Consider the following 23453-nt stretch of genomic DNA (forward strand, 5'->3'; position numbering starts at 1 on the left):
GATCTGGAGAAATGGGCAACACAGCAAGGTATAATCCAACTCAATCAGTGGAGGAGTGTGGCTCACTGATTAGAGTCGCAGACCCTGATGCAGGGGTCTGGCCCGGGACCAGGGTTCAATTCCTGACGCGGCAGGGTCCTGAGCCCAAAAATGTCCACAGACTCGATAATTCTCGCCTCGGTGCCTACTCTAATCATGGGGTCCCACGCTGCAACTCTGGGCAATAGCTTGCTTGCTTAATCTCCACTACGGCGGCCCACCTGCTGCAGGATGCCTGGCTTTCACCTTGGGGATGCCCAGTAGGGGTTATCTCACAGGGAAAAAGCCAGGACGGGTTCCCAAGGCAAGCGCCTTGATGCCTTTGGGTGATACGTGCGCTATATAAGTCGCAATACATACATTTACAATCAAACAGGTTTTTGCAAGGGACAATCTACCACTTCCAATCTGTTGGCCCTTACTCTATTATCAGAGCCTGCTGTTTTTAAAAAAAAAATCTATATATCTCCTTCTTAGATCTAAAGACAGCGTTTTACTCTGTCCCATGAAATTAACTATGAAAAAAACTGATTGGCTGAGACATTTCATGGAACTTGATACAGGCCATAATTCTTCTGTATACCAATACCTGGGTTCATGGGTGATGGTAGTACTTTATCACAAAAATTAAGACCTATAAGTGCTTAGAGCAATGTTTTATCCTTGCTTTTTAAATACATTTTTTTTATCAGATCTCCTGCTGCATTTGGACTCGGTTAACACCCATTACCTAGATAAGTGAGGTGCAAGTTATCTATCTCCAATATGCAAATGATACTATTCTGTTGAGTCAAACTCCTACAGGTCTTCAAAGATTGATAAATGTTTTTGATGATTCTATATTAATGAATGGCCTGGAACTGAATGTTAAAAAAACTAAAATCATGAAAATTGGTCCAGCAAAACTGAAGACTAATACTTGGAGGGCCAGAGGTTGGCCAATTGAAGTTGTAAAACCCTATAAATATTTTGAGACTGTAGTTAATAATGGAGTTTACTTTAAAAATCATTTTAAAACCTTGGCTGCTTGAGGTATTTATCTCCTGTGCTGGACCCTAATAGAAACGGGTGTGGTCATGAGGAGCTCAGCTCGTCATGAGCACAGGAGCACTGTGCCTCATGACGAGCTTATCTCGTCATGAGCACCGGAGGGGTTAAAGACTTGAGGGAAAAAAAAAAACTGTAACCTTAATTAATGCTTTTAAATGTTTGCAAAAATCACTGAGTTGCTAAACGTATGATCATCTTCTCAAAGTTATGAGATCAAAGTTACAGTCAACTATTTCATATGGCTCACCCATCAATAGAAAGGAAAGATGTGAAGCTATTGGATTTATTAGTAATCAAGGTGTATATAGCAACTTTTGGGATCCCCAGGTCAGTGGTCAAGCTGAAATAAGATTGGAGTTTGGTCTCCAAATACACTGTTTTGTGTCAAAAGGGGCATTTTTGAAATGCATGTATTCTATGTTTTCTTCCAACCCTGCTTCCATAGCGAATAATTGCTGACTTGAAATAACTAAATCTGCTTATGCTACTCCCTAGAGATCTCATATTTCAACTTGTTTAAATAAAATTGGCCTGCAGATTGCCCAATTAAAGATGAATCCTGAAAAAACAAATCAAAGTTAAAGTTTTCATTGCGTGTAAAACTACGCTTGTGGCAAAAATGTATGCATGGTCTGTGATTAATTCACACCAGACTTTGCATACCCAGCCATATCTTAATGCCCACTTTTCCGCAATAATAAAAAAAAAATCCTTAAAATTTGATTGGGAATAAACACTATTAAGGAGGGCACTCCGACTTGGATTCAGCAGTGGCCTGGTACCAATTGTAGATTTTGTGGGTGGCCACGTCAATCTTTATTGCATATAGTATGGTTGTGTCAAAAATTGCCTAAAATACATCGCATATTTTTAAGACTTTTATTTTTGAGGCTTGGGGTAAGATTGGCTCACTAGGCTTTGAATCGATGTTCATCCAGCGAGTCGATTCCGCTGCTATCTCAATTGATAAAGTTTTTAGTTGTTGTTGAAAAATGTTTGGTGATGACTGTCGAAGGTACATTGCCCAGAATGGTGGCAGTGCCTGTTGGGGGCCTGTTGCGGGCCCCCCTTGAGCAGGGTAACTTCCCTTGTGCACTTGGGGGGGCACCTTTGGTGGCCGCCTATATTTCCCTGCACCATGAAGCAGGCACCGCGTGGTTCATGCCACGTAGTGCAGGGAAATGCAAACTGGGATTTTTTTCATTGTGGCAGGTGCTGCAGCCAGCAGCACCCGGCGCAATGGAAAACATGTGCAATGCGACTGCCACAGTGGCGGTCGCATTGTAATTTGGCCTGTGAGACCCCCGACACTATGTTGGGGGATCCCCACCTCCTAATCAGGCCCTTAGCGTCTATGATGCTATGGTAAAATAGTAGAAATTTATGTAACGAAGATTCCTTGTCTGCAGAATGGAAGATATCTTGTTTGCATAATGAAAGATACTGATGCACTTTTATAGATTGGTTGCACAATGGAACTACTGTTTACTGCACTTTTGCACTTTAATACGGAATGATCCAGTCTATGTTTTAATGTATTTTGTAGCTGAATTGTACAATGATTTATAAAGCTAATTGGACTTTTAAAGCATAAATATGAATGTAACTAGACATTATTAAGGATACTGGTGTGATTTTCTTAAATACATATTTTAAAAATGGTTAAATAGCTGTGGTATGGCCAGTAACTACAGATTTATTCTCTTATAAATGTGTTTATTAACTACAGGAATGCAATAATGTTTTTATATACTGTCTTATTACTAAGATGTTTTAAAGGCAATGATTTTTGTTAATCAAGCAATAAAGAATTCATTAATCGGTCATTAGACTTTAGATACAGTGTCCTGGCACCTTAGACTATTGGTAAAGTATACTGATACCTCAAAGACTGCAGGTGCACTTTACAGACACTTGGTAGGCTATGGCTGAACTGGAAAAAGTGCAGTGCTTACAGGCGAGTGAGAGGGTATTGTGTGGGGGTGAAGTGGGGAGATGAAAGGGAGTAAGTGCATGCAGTAGTAAAAAGTATAACTATGGTGCTACAGAAAAAAAGACATGGCGTCCAAGATATTGAGATTAATACAAAAAATTGTGGAGACAAAGAGTGTAGTGTTCTAACAGATGAGAGATTGCAAAGGAAAGGAAAATTGTGTGAAGTGGAAGCAGGAATTACCTAGTCCCTTTGAAGGTCTCTACCCCTTCCACAGATCGTAGTAATGTCTAATTTAAATTCTTATATTTTCCCGAATCGGAACATTTTCAGGTCTTAATATACATAACAAAATCATTGTTGTTACTAATGTATTTTATACTAGAAACAAGCACTAGCAAAGCCAATGGGTCTCAATAGTTTTATGTACCTACCATTATTGTATTATGTGCATGAATGTAATGACAGGAAACTCACAGAGAGGCACTCACAGAGTAGTCAGGTGGCGCACTGTGTGAAGTAAAAGATTGTAAATTACATGTTTCAATCCACATCTTTAATTACACAGAGCAAGCATCTTGTAAAGGATTCCCTTTTTGTGATAAAGATAATAGCATTTTTAATAAGAAAAGAACAGCAAACATGTAGACATGTGCATTCAACATACTGGTATCAACACCTGTGACCTGACCCCCATGTGTCCTCTCCCATATTTACATTTATATTCCTTTCCCCTTTTTCTATGAATTGGGATTTCATCTTGTTCTTCACTGCACCTTTTTCAATGTGTTCCCTCCTTATGTGTACCTCTTTACAACAAATGATTTCAAATGATCATGGTCATGGTGGTCTATTATTTGGTTGGTCTTTCAACCTAGCAAGCATCTCTGCCCATTTAGCAAGGTCATCAGTTAATTTCAAAGCCCAAGTGTTAATCTAATACAAACGTGTAAGCTACATGTCTCCAAATCTAGAGTGATGCAATTGCCCTAATCTTATGTAGGTGGGTAACATCCCTCCCTAAACTAATCCCTGACCTTCCCTTAATTCCTCTTATTCCTTTATAATCTCATTTCCTTTAGATAAAAGTCTGCCACTTTCCCCACACACTCCCCATGGTCCCTATTTACTACTAAAATCTATACAGAGACTCTGCCATAGGGGTGGTGAACTCCGAAAAAATAAGTACAGTCAAAACGTACACTTTCCCATACATTTTGTAGTCAGTGTGTAGTACAAAACTACTATAAAGTGCAATTTGTGAATCAGGTCCTCAAGTGGTTACCTGCACACATGCAGCAACTAGGCCATTGTATGAATTACTGACAAAGCAGCTGTACCCATCCAGGCCCAAGAGCCTTGTCATCATTTCTGTAGTGGTAGTGTTCTCCAGGAACGTGGTCTACATACCCCTGACTATTTGAGCAACACAAGCATGTTACAGTAACTGTCCCAGACGAAGGTCAAATGTGTCATTTGCCTGATCATAGGCGAGAAATTGTTTGCAGATAAAAAAGGTCCTCTTACTCTCAACAGCCTCTGAATGGTCATGCTATTGCTTATATCTTTGAAGGATTTTAAGACTCACAATGGAAATCTATATCATAGGGAGGTTTTTGCAAAACCTTTGTGATCACCTTTACAAAAGCACAGGAGCCTGTCGGACCAGGTATGGACGGGACCACAATGGAAATTATTCCTAGTTGAACTTCTTTGACCAAACCTCTTTCGTATCCTTCACCTATTCATCCACCAAAATCACTGAAGGCCTCATTTATGGGGGGTTGACATAAGGCAGAGCAGCAAGTCACCTTTCTGCACTGCCCTATGTCAAAGTGAAAGGGTAGGAATGCACCTTATTTATCTAAGACGATGCATCCTGTCCTTTTCGCCAGCACTGGTGCCATATTGTCAGCATAGTGCCAATGCAGGTACCCTTGCACCATGGTGCAAGGGTGCTTGTGTTGTTGGAAGCATTATTTTGTGCACAAAGGGAAACCCTCCTGCACAAAAACAATCCTCAGAGGCATTTTCCTAAATAGTTATTTCTCTTTGTTAAGCCTCACCTCAGTAGGCATAAGGTTTCAGCACTTGTACTTTTGGGAAGGGTCAAAATCCAAGGGTGTTGTGTGGGAACATCCACCACAAAGCTCATGGATTGGCTCCTGAGCGCAGAGTAAAGCAATGGAGAAAATGGCGCTACCTTGCCTTACTCAATATCTATGAGCCCATTCAAAGCCATGCACAGTGGTTTTGCATGTCCTCATACATATGATTTCAAGGTTTGTGCCGACCGGAGCATCACAGAAAGTGGCACTCTGGCGGTGTAAGGGGATCATTAAAATGCCTCTGAGCTAATTTATTTGGATGCTGGTATTTATGCCATCACAGTACATTCACCGGGACAAAGTATTCTGCACAGATCAGAGACCACAACACAGGTGGTAAACAAATACCTCTTTCCATTTAAGAACATATTAACAATAATAGTTATGCGAGAGTACTCTGGTTGCTGAACGTTTTAGACACACACTCAGCCTTTGCATATACATTGCAAGACGGCCAAGCATTATTTGTTTTTCCAAGTACAATAGTTGTCTGTCACATAGATCCCATGTCAAAATTTGGTTCTTTCATTTCAGTGCTCTGTCAGTAGCAATGAAACTGTAGTAATATTTAACACTATTAAATTGACTTCTGATTGTATTTAATTTTTCAAATTCCACGCAGTATTGTATTTCAAGAATTACCAAGCCACAATATAATAACAACACCAAATCTTGTCAGGATATTGTAAAGTAATACCTTGAATATAGAAATCTTCTCAATATTCATGAAATGCTGTACCCAGCTGGGTGCTGATACTACTACAATAATACACCAACTTTATTTTTCAAAGACAGTAAGTCTACTCTTTCTTTTTTATTAAAAGAATACACCAGGGGTGGGGCGTGGCCAGGCTACCGACTAAGATGGCAGTGTAGCTCTGTAGCTCCACCGATCCGCCTGACATCCTGGCTGTTAAGCCTGAAAATATCAAGTTATCCTGCCCTCTGAAGGTTGCCCCATAAGTAAGTAGATCCCGTCGATCTGTGGGGCTGGTTCCAGTGCTCCGGGTAGCCTGTGTGCCCGAGCTATGTCGTGGTGAAGATCACAACTGTGGTGATGACGTAGAGAGTAGTGGGGCTGCACCATGCACGCTCAAAGTAGCAGACCACTGGGGAGAGCTGGCATTCCGATTCCACGAGAAGCTGCCCCGCAACTGCCATTTTGAATATCCTCGGAGCCTAGAGGCTCCGGATATGTTTGGCAGCATTGTGAAGCCCAGGGTGGGACCCTAGTAAACTGCGGCCGGCGCGGGCATCGCCTGATACTCAGCGAGCCCCGACACAGAAGGAGCGAGCGGCCTGCTGGCCTACTGCACCCTTTCACGGGGAAGTTTTGTGCCTCGATTTACAAAAAAGGCATTTGTGGAGCCCCCCCAGTAGTTAGCTATATCTCTTTTGACTACTCTTTTGACTACTACCAACCCAAGTTAGCTAAAACAAGTTTGCTCTTTGGGATGTCTACCTCTGTTGGAATTCCCAAAAGAAGAAATTGTGGCTCCAATTCTATCTGGGCTTCTAATATATGATTGAGTTCCCCCACAATCACTCCCCAATAAAGCTGTATCTCAGTGCACTCCCAGAGGGTATGTATAAACCTCCCAGGCTCAGTGTGACATCAAAGACACTCCGGGCTTGGGGCTCATCCTACTGTGTGCAATTTGGCTCTATCAAAATAGGTGCAGTGTAGTATTTTGTACTGGATGAGATGTAATCTCAACTTGATTGCTACTTCGTGTGGATGCATGAGGGCTGCCTCCCAATCAAGGTCTTCTAACCCACAGGTGACCCTTTTCCATTTTGCACAAAGTGGACCTAGTTTAACAGGCATGTTATTAAGTAGCGTTTTGTAAGTAAAGGAAATAGCTTTTGCTGGGAGTTCTTCTTGAAGAAGATAACCTTCTAATGGGGCATATTCCGATAATGTCGTACCATCCAAACCCTCCGCCACCCAAGCATGCTGCAGACGAAGATATGCATATGTCTAAGTGTTGTGTAATTGATATCTAGCTTGGAGCATGAGGGTAGAGGCCAACACACCATGTTCAAGGACGTCACCAATTTTAGAGATCACTATTAGGTCCCAGTGCCTAAAGCCACTCAACTTTCCAATCACCTTTAGCCTATTCCCCTCCCACAGTGGGCTTCCCTGTTGCATTTTTGGTCCCACTTAATTTGTCGCTCTGCACTCTTCCATGCCTACAACATCCTCTGGGTAGCCTGGAGTAGTCTACTACTTCCCTTATCTCCATAAAGACAGTGAAGATGGGTATGGTTCCTAAACGACAGTCTTTCAAGCCTATATGTTGGAACCCCAGATGCATGAATCCATTCGTTAATGGCAATAAAGTGAGCCGCTCTATAATAGGACCTAATGTCTGGCAGAGCCAACCCCCCATTATAGGGATTTTGCTGCAATGTTAAAAGTGCAATATGTGGATGGGCCCAATCCCAGAGGAGGGAGCGTAGCTCACTATCAATGTCCTTAAATATCTGTCTGGAATATTAATATAAGTATTTTGTAATACATAAAGCAGCTGCGGAAGCATTGCAATTTTAAACATGACAACCCTGCCCATAATGGTTAAGGGAAGCCTCCGCCATCTCCTAACATTTTCCTGGAAGTTTGAGAAGACCCGCTGAATATTGCAAGCCATACTGGTGTGGAGCTCAAAGTAATGTAAAGACCAAGGCCTAGATGTATCAAGCTATTTTTTTGTCGCAAAGGGTGCGAATCGCTAAAATGCACTGTTTGCAACAAGAGAATAGAAATTCGCAATGTATATAAGTATTCGCATCGCAAAATAAGTAATCGCAATTTTTGCGATTACTTACTTGCGATTTCTTGAATTCTGTGAATATTTTTTGCGATTTATAAATTTGCACGGTTTCTTGTTTGCGATAATCGCAAATTAGAAATCGCAGCTTAATAAATCGCAGAAAGATGTATGAAAATATCGCTATTTGCAAAAACATGAAATTCGTAAATTAAGAAATCGCAAATAACACTAACATCATTCAGGTGGTAACCAATTTGAAAGTATAAAAAAGACCCCACAATGCATGTTTTTCAAAGCACAATGGCTGGACTTTACCTGATAGCTGGGAGGCTGCACATTCAAGCTCTTGCACAAAGGAGACAGAGGCAGGAGAGAATATTAAGAATGCAGATAACGCTTTTCCAACAAACAGAAGAGGAAATTGTTGAAAAATATAGACTGCATCCACACACCATTTTGGATCTAATTGATGAATTGAAGACATTTTTGGAACATGAAACAAACAGAACACGTTCAATTCCTACACATGTGCAGGTATTGTGCTCCCTGCACCTTCTGGCTTATGGTTCATTTCAAAGGGTCATTGCAGAGGTTGGAGGTGTGTCTCAGAGTGCTCTTTCACGTTTCTTTAAAGTGTTCCTAGAAGCAATGATGAGTAGGCTTCAGCATCATATCTACCTCTCCAACAATCAACAAGACATTCAAGATTCAAAATTGGAATTTTATCAAATTGCACGTTTTCCACATGTGATTGGATGCATAGATGGCACCCATATTGCCATCACTCCTCCTGCTGCCACAGAATTTGTTTATAGAAATAGGAAATGTTACTATTCCCTCAACCTTCAAATGGTGTGTAATGCCAAGTATATAATCACTGATATAGTGGCTCAATACCCAGGAAGCACTCATGACTCTTACATCTTTAGGCACAGTGGATTGCATAGACGTTTGAGTGCTGGCCAATTTGGAGAGGGATTTCTACTTGGTAATTATATTTTCATTTTGAAAGTTATTTTTTATCAACTGAAGTATTATAATTTCAAGAAGTAACGCTTTAAATGTTTTAATGCAGGTGATAGTGCATATGCTGTACGTGATTTCATCTTGGCCTTTTATCTAAATCTTTCTAATGTATATGAAAGGAGATATAATAAGGCAAACCTTTCAACACGTGGAGTCATAGAAAAGACTTTTGGAATTTTAAAAAGCCGGTTTCGTAGGATTCACAAAAGTGGTGGGTCTTTACAATATAATCCACCAATGTGCTGCAAAATTATATCTAGCTGTGCAATGTTACATAACATGGCCATGAGAAAAGGAACACATTTGGATTTGAGTAACTCAGATTCTTCTGACAATGATGAATTACCAACCCCAAGAAGAGTTGCTGCTGGAGTAGGAGGTGCAGCTGGACGACAAAGGCATGCAGAAATTACACACAATCACTTTTAGGTAAGAATAAAAACCATGAACATTTTTTGATTTACCAAAGTAAAACTTTATGTGATCAAACACAGAATACATAGTGGTATTTTCAAACTTGAACCTGTTACTACACAGGAAATTGTAATAATATTAGTGAAATAATACTAATGTTTATCTGTTCAAAGGTACATTTAGAAATGAAGAAAACATTACTTTCTGCGTTGTCTATTGCTAGAGCGCTGCACTGCTTCCGTGCTCCTACTAGCTGTATCAGGGATTGCATTTCTACCACTCCTGCGCTGACTGATTTCAGAAGTTGGTGTTGGGTTGCTACTGCTCCTACTAGTAGTCTCCTCTGTATCTCCATGTTCAAAAATGAGCACGTGCCCCAGAGTTAGCTGTGTGCAGCAATTCTACAGCAGAAGTCACCTTATCTAGGCCTTTGCCAACACTCCGGGTGCATTCAGTAACCATGCGCTGCATAGAAACACAGCGCCTAGTGAAGTTTGACGTCACACTGCACAGTCTGTTAATTGCTTTGGAGTAACCAAGTATTCTGGAATGTTGACGGCGTGCTGCCCTGTTCCTGGTTTCTTCTGACCTCTCTATTGCCATACAAAGTCTGTCCATGGAAGCAGCTACTTGCCTCATCCCTTCTCCCATGCCTGCTTTGCTCCTATTCAACTTTACAAGCTGTCTGTTAATAGACCTTAGGGCTTTATGCTGCTTCTGCTGTACATCCAACATGTTCTGCTCCAACCCTGCAAACGCAGTAGGACTGTCCTCTGCAACAACCCTGTTGGGCCTGGATCTTTCTAAAGTGTAGGCTCTTCTTCTGTTTGAATTACTTTGCTCTGCATGGTCAGATCTAATCATTGTCTCATGTGTACTGTCTCTTGACCCTTCAGGTTCTATTTCTTCATCATCAAAAGGAGGCAGAGGGGCCACATGTCTTCTTTTGGGCCTAACAATGGGATTGGAGTCCACCTCCTCATTTGAATTTTCATCAGCTGGTGTCAAGTCCTGAACATGCGAAGAAATGTCTTCAAAATCCTCACTAGGATGTTCTGCATGTGCTGTGGATGTAGATAGAGACATATGAGTTTGTTGTGTGCCTCTCTATTAGATTCAAATAAATTGTTTTCAATTATGGTTTCTTTTTAACATTTAAACATATTTCTTATCACTTTTTGCATGTAAAGAAAGTATAGACATGCTAATGTAATGTGAGAATAAATTAACAAATATGTAAGAGTCAGGATACCTCACTTCAATGGAAATAAAATGTGAGCATCCCCTAACATACACTACATGCATGACCCACAAATGCACATACATACAAGCATCCTTCTTACCTTCTGCTCCTTGTCCAGGCTCTGAACTGTCAATATGTGCAACTCCACCAACACTCTCAGGCAAGAGTGTTGCCTCTACAAGCTCCTCATGAGGGGTGCGCTGGTCTGCAGTGGAGGTTCCCCCGCCTGTCTTGTTTGCTTCTTTAATCCTTTCGGGAAGTTTTTCTTTAGACCTCAGGCACATATCATACCAGCGTTTTCTGAGATCTTCAATGGTTCTTGGGGTCACTCCAACAGAATTTATTTTCTCCTGTATCTCAAGCCAAAGTTTCCTCTCCCTTGCTTCAGGAACTTTCAAAGCTTGCTTGCCAAACAGCAACTCATGGTTGCAAGCCATCTCTTCTATGGGAGTTTCCTGCTCCTTTTCTGAAAATTTTTGTTTCCTCTTCCTTTTCTCACCAGAAGAACCTCCTTGGGAATTTTCAGCCTCCATGCAGCAAGGAGGCAGGTCTGCACAGCTGCCAAACAATCTTCCAACTGCCACTGGGTGTGGCTCAGACAAGCAGGTGCAGGTAATCAACTAGACTTCCTGACTATGATATCATCAGCTTGTTCCAGTATTAGCAGATTCACGTTTTTTGCAATTTCTTATTTTGCGAAATTTGCAAAATAAGGAATCGCAAGACAATCGCAGAATATTCTGCAATATTTAAGAAATCGCATAAAAAACACTAAAAACTACATACATCGCATATAGCGATTTCTTATTAGCGACTCGCAAAAAATCGCAAATAATACATCGCAAACACAAATAATGATACATCTACCCCCAAGGTAGGTATATCCCTCCATGGACCAGTGGAAGCATCTAAGTAAAGTCTGAGTCTCCACCATCCCCCCACTGGATATAAGGTTGACTTGGTCCAGTTAATCCTATATCCTGTATGGTACCCATAATCGTTGACTATTCGCAGCATTTGAGGGAACATCTCCATCGGATTCGTCACATAAAGCAAAATATCATCTGCATATAACAATATGCGTTTCTCCGCTATCTGTCGGGCATCATCCACGAAGCCACCCAGTCCTGGGGAGGCCCTAACGACACAGGCCAGAGTTTCCAAAATAAGTGCAAACAGTAGGGGGGATAGCGGGCAACCCTGTCTAGTCCCCCGCTGAATTGGCTAGATATCTGAAAGAGCACCATTGACCCTAACACTGGCCTCAGGCGCATTATATAGCAAGACAAAAATAATTGGTTTGTCGCACAGCAAAGTTCTGTATTAAGGTCAACACACAAAAGTAATAAGCTTATTAATGTTTGTGAGGTTTGCAGCCCAGGTGGCGTCTCTTGTCAAGGACGGCCAGTTAGTCAACTAAAGAATGTGCCACCAATGTCCATTGGAGGCATCCCTTGGCGCTCCACTCTAAGAGAGTTCAAATTGCTTCAAAATAAAGATCCATGCAACGTTTTGAATTCGTATATTGTATTCAACACATCAAAAAGTTCTATTTTTAAACCATCAACATCCGTTTGTTTCAAATATTCAGTTCATTGAGCGGTATTGCAATAACACAAATCACAGTCCAATGCATTTCGGGCTGTATGCCCTTCTTCCGGGACAATAGCTAGAAGCAAGACGAAATTAAATCTATAAGTCTCCCATATTCAACGTAAACGTAAACAGTACATAAAACATGGTTTAAATAACGGCATCAAAATACATTCAGTGCTCTCCCATCAAGTGTGTGCATGCACAAAAATAACAAGAAATGAGTCTCACGTGTTATTCTTGAAGCTCTCAATGTTAAACAAAATTCTGTGAAAAATGAAAATGAAGGCGCTGTTACTTTGCGCTGACATAAATAAAGAACGTGATCTATAAAACCATAATGCGCTGTTACTGCTTACTTATTAAACGCTGGACGCGTTCATACGATGTTCGTAAACGAGTTCTCCTTCCTATCTGGAGCGAAAAAGGTTCGAAGAAAAGTCAACCAATCACAATGGGTTTGATATATTGGAGACTGGGTTAGTTTACGCGGCTAAGTGTAATTCTCTCAATTGTCCGATCACGTGGTCGGGAAACCCACCTATCTGCGGTGGGAGCAGATTGTTTACAAACAAAACAACGAAGACTGTCTTACCTGTGTGTGTAATGATGAAACAGAAAATATGTACAAACCATGTTACACATAGATGTTGAATATGAATAGATCGACCCATACAAACTGTCCAATAAAAATGATCAGTCTTTAAAGGTAACACAGAAATTCAATACGTTCATTGAGCCCGTGGGGCTTACTCGAATTAAGTAGGTAAATCCAATGGTTCTCCCTTTGTAGGAGAAAACGATTGTTGTCTCTGCCTTCAATTTTTTCCACTGTTTCAAGTACCAGAAATTGTAGTTGGGAGATGTTGTGGTTCGCCTCTAGAAAATGAGTAGCTACAGTAGACTTTGAGTTTTTTGTACGAATATTTGACTTGTGTTCATTAAGTCTCGTCTTGATCTTTCGTTCTGTTTTTCCAACATATGACTTACCACATGGACATTTAAGCATATATATCAGATTTGAACTGTCACAAGTTGCGTTGACTTTTAGGTTGATTTTATTTCCCTTCATTGGATGGGTTATGTGGTTGCCTCTTATTATGCTGTTGCAGTTCCCACACTGTAAACAAGGACGGGTACCTCTATACTGTTTGTGTTCCGATGTAGTATGTTTTAACATTTCCCCAAAATTCCTGTTTCTAGTGAATGCAAAAATGGGAGGATTTTGGAAAGACTGTTGGAAATCAGGTTCCGCTTTGAGAATATTCCAATGACTATTTATGATCCTCTTGAAGTTGAAACTCGCAGTGGAGTATTTGGACACAATTGTCATTCTATCTTGTTGAGGTTTGTGTTTAACAGTTAGTAAATCTTTTCTTGGCATGTTTTCAACTTTTTGTACAGCTAGCTGAATCAAGGGTTCTGGATAGTTCCTCTTGCGAAATCTTTCTCCCATTTCTTTGATGTTGGCTAAGGCTTTTGTGGGGTCTGATGTGATGCGTTTTGCTCGCATCATCTGAGATACAGGTAAATGTCTCTTTAGTGATTCTTGATGGAAACTGTGAGAGTGAAGGGTGTTGTTCTTATCTGTACTTTTTCTGTACATTTCTGTTTCAATTCTTCCTTCATTTAAATTGATACGAACATCCAAGAAGGTAAGTGATTTTGTTGAAATTTCCCAAGTGAATTGGATTCTTTCTTCTTGTCTATTCAGTTCATTCAAGGCTAGTTCCAGTGTTTCTGGAGTGTTCTTCCATAGAATGAAAACGTCGTCTATATAACGTACAAACATTTTGAGATTGTTCTTCCACTGTGCTTTATTCAAGATATATTGAGTCTCGTACGTTTTCATGAACAGATTAGCATATACCGGGGCTGCGCTGTTTCCCATACTCGTTCCAATCAATTGTTGGTACCATATTTATTTATTTATTTATTTGAGTATTTTGTAAAGCGCGCAGCGGCCCCAACGGGGCGTCCCGGCGCTGAGAACTCTGAAAAATAGAGGTCAGGGGTCAGAATTCCACTGTTTAAGAGGAGAATAGATGTGTTTTCAGGGATTTACGGAAGGCTGATTCTGACTGACAAGTGCGTAAGGCTAGTGGGAGCTTGTTCCAGCGCTGAGAGGTACAGACCTCAAAGGTTTTTCCACCTGCCCGAGAGCGTTTCATACGTTGTCATACTTGAAATAACTGTGGTATAACATGAAGATAGTGAGTTCCATGAGAAAAGTTTTGAGTTTGGGATCATAGTCTGTCGATAGGATGGCTTCTTCCATTGCTTCAATGCCCGAACAGTGCGGGATAGATGTATACAGAGATTTCACATCTGCTGTGCATAGTACCAAAGATTCCTGATCGTCTAGATTTAAAGCATTCAGATACAGGAGAAACTCAAAGTCTACTGTAGCTACTCATTTTCTAGAGGGGAACCACAACATCTCCCAACTACAATTTGTGGTACTTGAAACAGTGGAAAAAATTGAAGGCAGAGACAACAATCATTTTCTCCTACAAAGGGAGAACCATTGGATTTACCTATTTAATTCGAGTAAGCCCCACGGGCTCAATGAACGTATTGAATTTCTGTGTTACCTTTAAAGACTGATCATTTTTATTGGACAGTTTGTATGGGTCGATCTATTCATATTCAACATCTATGTGTAACATGGTTTGTACATATTTTCTGTTTCATCATTACACACACAGGTAAGACAGTCTTCGTTGTTTTGTTTGTAAACAATCTGTTCCCACCGCAGATAGGTGGGTTTCCCGACCACGTGATCGGACAAGTGAGCGAATTACACTTAGCCGCGTAAACTAACCCAGTCTCCAATATATCAAACCCATTGTGATTGGTTGACTTTTCTTCGAACCTTTTTCGCGCCAGATGGGAAGGAGAACCCGTTTACGAACATCGTATGAACGCGTCCAGCATTTAATAAGTAAGCAGTAACAGCGCATTATGGTTTTATAGATCACGTTCTTTATTTATGTCAGCGCAAAGTAACAGCGCCTTCATTTTCATTTTTCACAGAATTTTGTTTAACATTGAGAGCTTCAAGAATAACACGTGAGACTCATTTCTTGTTATTTTTTGTGCATGCACACACTTGATGGGAGAGCACTGAATGTATTTTGATGCCGTTATTTAAACCATGTTTTATGTACTGTTTACGTTTACGTTGAATATGGGAGACTTATAGATTTCATTTTGTCTTGCTTCTAGCTATTGTCCCGGAAGAAGGGCATACAGCCCAAAATGCATTGGACTGTGATTTGTGTTATTGCAATACCGCTCAATGAACTGAATATTTGAAACAAACGGATGTTGATGGTTTAAAAATAGAACTTTTTGATGTGTTGAATACAATATACGAATTCAAAACGTTGCATGGATCTTTATTTTGAAGCAATTTGAACTCTCTTAGAGTGGAGCGCCAAGGGATGCCTCCAATGGACATTGGTGGCACATTCTTTAGCATTATATAGCAAGGCCACTCATTCCTGGAATCCCGGGCTGAAGCCAAATTTCTCTAAAGTGTTTCGCATGAAGGATCAATGGATGCTGTCAAACACCTTTCCGCATCTAAGGAGAGCAACAAATGAGCCTCCCCTCGGTCCTTGACCACATTCATCCAGTTGGCTACTCATCATAGCTTATAATGTGTGGCACGTTTCGGCATGAAGCCCATTTTGTCTCCATGTATCAGCAAAGCAATAACAGACACAAGGCGTGTTGCCAGAACAGTGGCTAGGATCTTAGTTTCAATATTCAAAAGCGAAACAGGTCGATATGACCAACAATCATCCACGGATTACCCCTCTTTAAGAATCACAACCTCTGTTGCCAGCCTCAGATTTTCTGGGAGAGGCCCCTTCTCTTTGGCAGCTGGAAACAACTTAAGTTGGTGAGGAGCCAGTAGGGAACTATTAGCAAAAAAATTTTTATCGCTGCGCATCGCCGTATTTTATCGCAGAGATTACGTGCTATAAGCAACATTTATCTCCAAAGCGATAAAATATCCGGCGATAGCGGCGAAATGCGTGAATATCACTGGAAATCCAGAGATATTCAGGCATTATCGCTAATAGGGACTTAGCCTGAATATCCACCTCCCATTGGATATACAGGCTAAGAACTGGTCTGAGCAGGCGTTAGATTTCAGGAATATTCGCGCTTAGCGCACATATTTTTGCCGCTACGCCTGCATTGATAATAGGCAATAGCGATGTTAGCAACTGCTTTCAGTCGCTAACAGATTGGGTACGCCCACTTCGCAGGTCATTAGCGATAAATATCGCTGACATGCAAAGCGGGTCACAAACCGCTCGCTATTACCTAAAAGCTGTCGCTAACTGATGTTAGCGACAGCTTGCTAATAGGACGATGAAATTATCGCTGATTTACGGCCTAAAACGGCCGCAAAAGCGGCGATAATTTAATTTTTCCTGCCTTGCTAATATGCCCCTATATGCTTTAAAAACCTCCCCCCGAAGCCCATTAGGGCCTGGGGTTTTCCCTGCTTTTTGTCCACCAATGGGCTGTGTGATCTCTGCGAGAGTGATTTCCTTGTCAAGTCTATTCCTCGCATCGGTGGCCAAACAGGGGAGCTCAACCTTCTCAAGGTAGTGAGCTATTTGTGTCTCGGTGGCTTGCGTCTGGGGTGCATACAGCTTCGAGTAATATCAGGCAAATACCTCCACAATGTCCTGAGGCACAATACAAATACTGTCCCGGTCTTTAATTGACGAGACCCATCTTGACTCTTGCTCCTACCTGCCCAACCATGCAAATAATTTGCCCACCCTGTCTCTAGACTCGTACAGTCTATGTTTGACTGCGAGTTGATGCACCCGAGTCTCTTTAGTAATGTGTGCTTGATATTCCCGTTTAGTAATATCTATTTGACGGAGGGTATGTTCACTCAAAGGAGGGGTTCTCCCTGGTTCAAGTTCCAACAGCCTATTCTCCAGCACCAGTGTCTCCTGAATAGATGTGGGCTGAAAATTTGTACCGCTCGCGGAATTCGCGGATTTTCGGCAATTTTGCGATCTGCGAATCTCGGGAAATTGCAGAAAAATCTGCGAATCCGCGAGCAAGACGAATTTTCCATGAAGCATTTACAGGGTTACAGCAGGTGCCCAAGTTGAAGCTAATTTCTTTGTAACCTTTTACAAAATGGTTACAAAGAAATTAACTTCAACTTGGGCACCTGCTGTAACATTGTAAGTGCTTCCTGGGCGGCGCCTCGTTTCCTACTTGCAACTATTCTCTGACCCTGCTCTGACCCTCAAAGCAGGGTCAGAGAATAGTTACAAGTATGGCACAAGGCTCCTCTCACAAAAATTAAACCTCAACAGGAAGCACTAAAGCAGGTGCCCGAGTTGAACATCAAATTCAGTAACGTTTTAATCAGCCCAAAACATTAGTGAGCACGGTCGAGGCTGGGCAAGTGTGCTTTAACCCCATCTCTGCCGTCGAAAATTAGCTGTAATACTCGAGGGAGGTCTTTGCATCCATGAGTTTCTCGAGTGCAATCCCCTTGCTGTTCCTGTGGCCAGGAGGCTGCTTTCTCCTCACCTGCTGCCCTGCTCGCTCTCTGACCCTTTACACAAGAGGCATGTGCACACGCATAGAAGCCCCGCACCACACACTAGCAGTATCAAACGTTTTTCCCGCCCTTACCCAACCATAATGGACAGTTCACTCAAGGGACCTCGGTGCCTTTTGGTGCGGTGGCAAAGTTACAGGCACACATGGTCAGTGGAGACAAATCTTCTGCCCTTTACGCAGCTGCAGTGTAGGAAAAGCACTATACATTTACCCAACGAGGTAGCACTTACTGATTAGCCAGTACTCCAGTTGAGTAGAGGTATTGCACAAAACGGTGGCATCTTCGTGTATAACTATGCAGGGCAGACTTCATTCTGACACGAGGTTCCTGTCATAAAAAATTAAACCTCAACAGGAAGCGCTTACAGATATAGCTGGTGCCCGAGTTGAAGCTCGAATTCAGTAACGTTTTAATCAGCCCAAAACATTAGTGAGCACGGTCGAGGCTGGACAAGTGTGCTTTAACCCGTCTCTGCCTTCGAAAATTAGCTGTAATACTCAAAAGAGGTCTATGAGTTTCTAGAGCGCGATCCCCTTGTAGTTCCTGTGGCCAGGAGGCTTCTTTCTCCTCACCTGCTGTACTGCTCGCTCTCTGACCCTATACACAAGAGGCATGTGCACACGCATAGAAGCCCTGAACCACATACGAGCAGTATCAAACGTTTTTCCCGCCCTTTCCCAGCTATGATGGACAGCTCACTCAAGGCACCTCGGCGCCTTTTGGCGTGGTGGCAAAGTTACAGGCACACATAGTCAGTAGAGACAAATCTTCTGGCCCTTTACGCAGCTGCAGTGTAGGAAAAGCACTATACATTTACCCAATGAGGTAGCACTTACTGATTAGCCAGTACTCCAGTTGAGTAGAGGTATTGCACAAAACTGTGGCATCTTCGTGGATAACTATGCAGGGCAGGGTTCATTCTCGCACGAGGCTCCTGTCACAAAAATTAAACCTCAACAGGAAGCACTTACAGATATAGCTGGTGCCCGAGTTGAAGTTCAAATTCAGTAACGTTTTTAATCAGCCCAAAACATTAGTGAGCATGGTCGAGGCTGGGCAAGTGTGCTTTAACCCCATATCTGCCGTTGAAAATTAGCTGTAATACACGAGGGGGGTGTGTAAGTGCGTAAGGCTAGTGGGAGCTTGTTCCAGCGCTGAGAGGTACAGACCTCAAAGGTTTTTCCACCTGCCCGAGAGCGTTTCATACGTTGTCATACTTGAAATAACTGTGGTATAACATGAAGATGGTGAGTTCCATGAGAAAAGTTTTGAGTTTGGGATCATAGTCTGTCGATAGGATGGCTTCTTCCATTGCTTCAATGCCCGAACCGTGCGGGATAGATGTATACAGAGATTTCACATCTGCTGTGCATAGTACCAAAGATTCCTGATCGTCTAGATTTAAAGCATTCAGATACAGGAGAAACTCAAAGTCTACTGTAGCTACTCATTTTCTAGAGGGGAACCACAACATCTCCCAACTACAATTTGTGGTACTTGAAACAGTGGAAAAAATTGAAGGCAGAGACAACAATCGTTTTCTCCTACAAAGGGAGAACCATTGGATTTACCTATTTAATTCGAGTAAGCCCCACGGGCTCAATGAACGTATTGAATTTCTGTGTTACCTTTAAAGACTGATCATTTTTATTGGACAGTTTGTATGGGTCGATCTATTCATATTCAACATCTATGTGTAACATGGTTTGTACATATTTTCTGTTTCATCATTACACACACAGGTAAGACAGTCTTCGTTGTTTTGTTTGTAAACAATCTGTTCCCACCGCAGATAGGTGGGTTTCCCGACCACGTGATCGGACAATTGAGCGAATTACACTTAGCCGCGTAAACTAACCCAGTCTCCAATATATCAAACCCATTGTGATTGGTTGACTTTTCTTCGAACCTTTTTCGCGCCAGATGGGAAGGAGAACCCGTTTACGAACATCGTATGAACGCGTCCAGCATTTAATAAGTAAGCAGTAACAGCGCATTATGGTTTTATAGATCACGTTCTTTATTTATGTCAGCGCAAAGTAACAGCGCCTTCATTTTCATTTTTCACAGAATTTTGTTTAACATTGAGAGCTTCAAGAATAACACGTGAGACTCATTTCTTGTTATTTTTGTGCATGCACACACTTGATGGGAGAGCACTGAATGTATTTTGATGCCGTTATTTAAACCATGTTTTATGTACTGTTTACGTTTACGTTGAATATGGGAGACTTATAGATTTCATTTCGTCTTGCTTCTAGCTATTGTCCCGGAAGAAGGGCATACAGCCCAAAATGCATTGGACTGTGATTTGTGTTATTGCAATACCGCTCAATGAACTGAATATTTGAAACAAACGGATGTTGATGGTTTAAAAATAGAACTTTCTGATGTGTTGAATACAATATACGAATTCAAAACGTTGCATGGATCTTTATTTTGAAGCAATTTGAACTCTCTTAGAGTGGAGCGCCAAGGGATGCCTCCAATGAACATTGGTGGCACATTCTTTGGCATTATATAGCAAGGCCACTCCTTCCTGGAATCCCGGGCTGAAGCCAAATTTCTCTAAAGTGTTTCGCATGAAGGATCAATGGATGCTGTCAAACACCTTTCCGCATTTAAGGAGAGCAACAAATGAGCCTCCCCTCGGTCCTTGACCACATTCATCCAGTTGGCTACTCATCATAGCTTATAATGTGTGGCACGTTTCGGCATGAAGCCCATTTTGTCTCCATGTATCAGCAAAGCAATAACAGACACAAGGCGTGTTGCCAGAACAGTGGCTAGGATCTTAGTTTCAATATTCAAAAGCGAAACAGGTCGATATGACCAACAATCATCCACGGATTACCCCTCTTTAAGAATCACAACCTCTGTTGCCAGCCTCAGATTTTCTGGGAGAGGCCCCTTCTCTTTGGCAGCTGGAAACAACTTAAGTTGGTGAGGAGCCAGTAGGGAACTATTAGCAAAATTTTTTTTATCGCTGCGCATCGCCGGATTTTATCGCAGAGATTACGTGCTATAAGCAACATTTATCTCCAAAGCGATAAAATATCCGGCGATAGCGGCGAAATGCGTGAATATCACTGGAAATCCAGAGATATTCAGGCATTATCCCTAATAGGGACTTAGCCTGAATATCCACCTCCCATTGGATATACAGGCTAAGAACTGGTCTGAGCAGGCGTTAGATTTCAGGAATATTCGCGCTTAGCGCACATATTTTTGCCGCTACGCCTGCATTGATAATAGGCAATAGCGATGTTAGCAACTGCTTTCAGTCGCTAACAGATTGGGTACGCCCACTTCGCAGGTCATTAGCGATAAATATCGCTGACATGCAAAGCGGGTCACAAACCGCTCGCTATTACCTAAAAGCTGTCGCTAACTGATGTTAGCGACAGCTTGCTAATAGGACGATGAAATTATCGCTGATTTACGGCCTAAAACGGCCGCAAAAGCGGCAATAATTTAATTTTTCCTCCCTTGCTAATATGCCCCTATATGCTTTAAAAACCTCCCCCCGAAGCCCATTAGGGCCTGGGGTTTTCCCTGCTTTTTGTCCACCAATGGGCTGTGTGATCTCTGCGAGAGTGATTTCCTTGTCAAGTCTATTCCTCGCATCGGTGGCCAAACAGGGGAGCTCAACCTTCTCAAGGTAGTGAGCTATTTGTGTCTCGGTGGCTTGCGTCTGGGGTGCATACAGCTTCGAGTAATATCAGGCAAATACCTCCACAATGTCCTGAGGCACAATACAAATACTGTCCCGGTCTTTAATTGACGAGACCCATCTTGACTCTTGCTCCTACCTGCCCAACCATGCAAATAATTTGCCCACCCTGTCTCTAGACTCGTACAGTCTATGTTTGACTGCGAGTTGATGCACCCGAGTCTCTTTAGTAATGTGTGCTTGATATTCCCGTTTAGTAATATCTATTTGACGGAGGGTATGTTCACTCAAAGGAGGGGTTCTCCCTGGTTCAAGTTCCAACAGCCTATTCTCCAGCACCAGTGTCTCCTGAATAGATGTGGGCTGAAAATTTGTGCCGCTCGCGGAATTCGCGGATTTTCGGCAATTTTGCGATCTGCGAATCTCGGGAAATTGCAGAAAAATCTGCGAATCCGCGAGCAAGACGAATTTTCCATGAAGCATTTACAGGGTTACAGCAGGTGCCCAAGTTGAAGCTAATTTCTTTGTAACCATTTATAAAATGGTTACAAAGAAATTAACTTCAACTTGGGCACCTGCTGTAACATTGTAAGTGCTTCCTGGGCGGCGCCTCGTTTCCTACTTGCAACTATTCTCTGACCCTGCTCTGACCCTCAAAGCAGGGTCAGAGAATAGTTACAAGTATGGCACAAGGCTCCTCTCACAAAAATTAAACCTCAACAGGAAGCACTAAAGCAGGTGCCCGAGTTGAACATCAAATTCAGTAACGTTTTAATCAGCCCAAAACATTAGTGAGCACGGTCGAGGCTGGGCAAGTGTGCTTTAACCCCATCTCTGCCGTCGAAAATTAGCTGTAATACTCGAGGGAGGTCTTTGCATCCATGAGTTTCTCGAGTGCAATCCCCTTGCTGTTCCTGTGGCCAGGAGGCTGCTTTCTCCTCACCTGCTGCCCTGCTCGCTCTCTGACCCTTTACACAAGAGGCATGTGCACACGCATAGAAGCCCCGCACCACACACTAGCAGTATCAAACGTTTTTCCCGCCCTTACCCAACCATAATGGACAGTTCACTCAAGGGACCTCGGTGCCTTTTGGTGCGGTGGCAAAGTTACAGGCACACATGGTCAGTGGAGACAAATCTTCTGCCCTTTACGCAGCTGCAGTGTAGGAAAAGCACTATACATTTACCCAACGAGGTAGCACTTACTGATTAGCCAGTACTCCAGTTGAGTAGAGGTATTGCACAAAACGGTGGCATCTTCGTGTATAACTATGCAGGGCAGACTTCATTCTGACACGAGGTTCCTGTCATAAAAAATTAAACCTCAACAGGAAGCGCTTACAGATATAGCTGGTGCCCGAGTTGAAGCTCGAATTCAGTAACGTTTTAATCAGCCCAAAACATTAGTGAGCACGGTCGAGGCTGGACAAGTGTGCTTTAACCCGTCTCTGCCTTCGAAAATTAGCTGTAATACTCAAAAGAGGTCTATGAGTTTCTAGAGCGCGATCCCCTTGTAGTTCCTGTGGCCAGGAGGCTTCTTTCTCCTCACCTGCTGTACTGCTCGCTCTCTGACCCTATACACAAGAGGCATGTGCACACGCATAGAAGCCCTGAACCACATACGAGCAGTATCAAACGTTTTTCCCGCCCTTTCCCAGCTATGATGGACAGCTCACTCAAGGCACCTCGGCGCCTTTTGGCGTGGTGGCAAAGTTACAGGCACACATAGTCAGTAGAGACAAATCTTCTGGCCCTTTACGCAGCTGCAGTGTAGGAAAAGCACTATACATTTACCCAATGAGGTAGCACTTACTGATTAGCCAGTACTCCAGTTGAGTAGAGGTATTGCACAAAACTGTGGCATCTTCGTGGATAACTATGCAGGGCAGGGTTCATTCTCGCACGAGGCTCCTGTCACAAAAATTAAACCTCAACAGGAAGCACTTACAGATATAGCTGGTGCCCGAGTTGAAGTTCAAA

This window comes from Lissotriton vulgaris, chromosome 6 (assembly GCF_964263255.1).
Source record: "Lissotriton vulgaris chromosome 6, aLisVul1.2, whole genome shotgun sequence".
NCBI lineage: Eukaryota > Metazoa > Chordata > Amphibia > Caudata > Salamandridae > Lissotriton > Lissotriton vulgaris.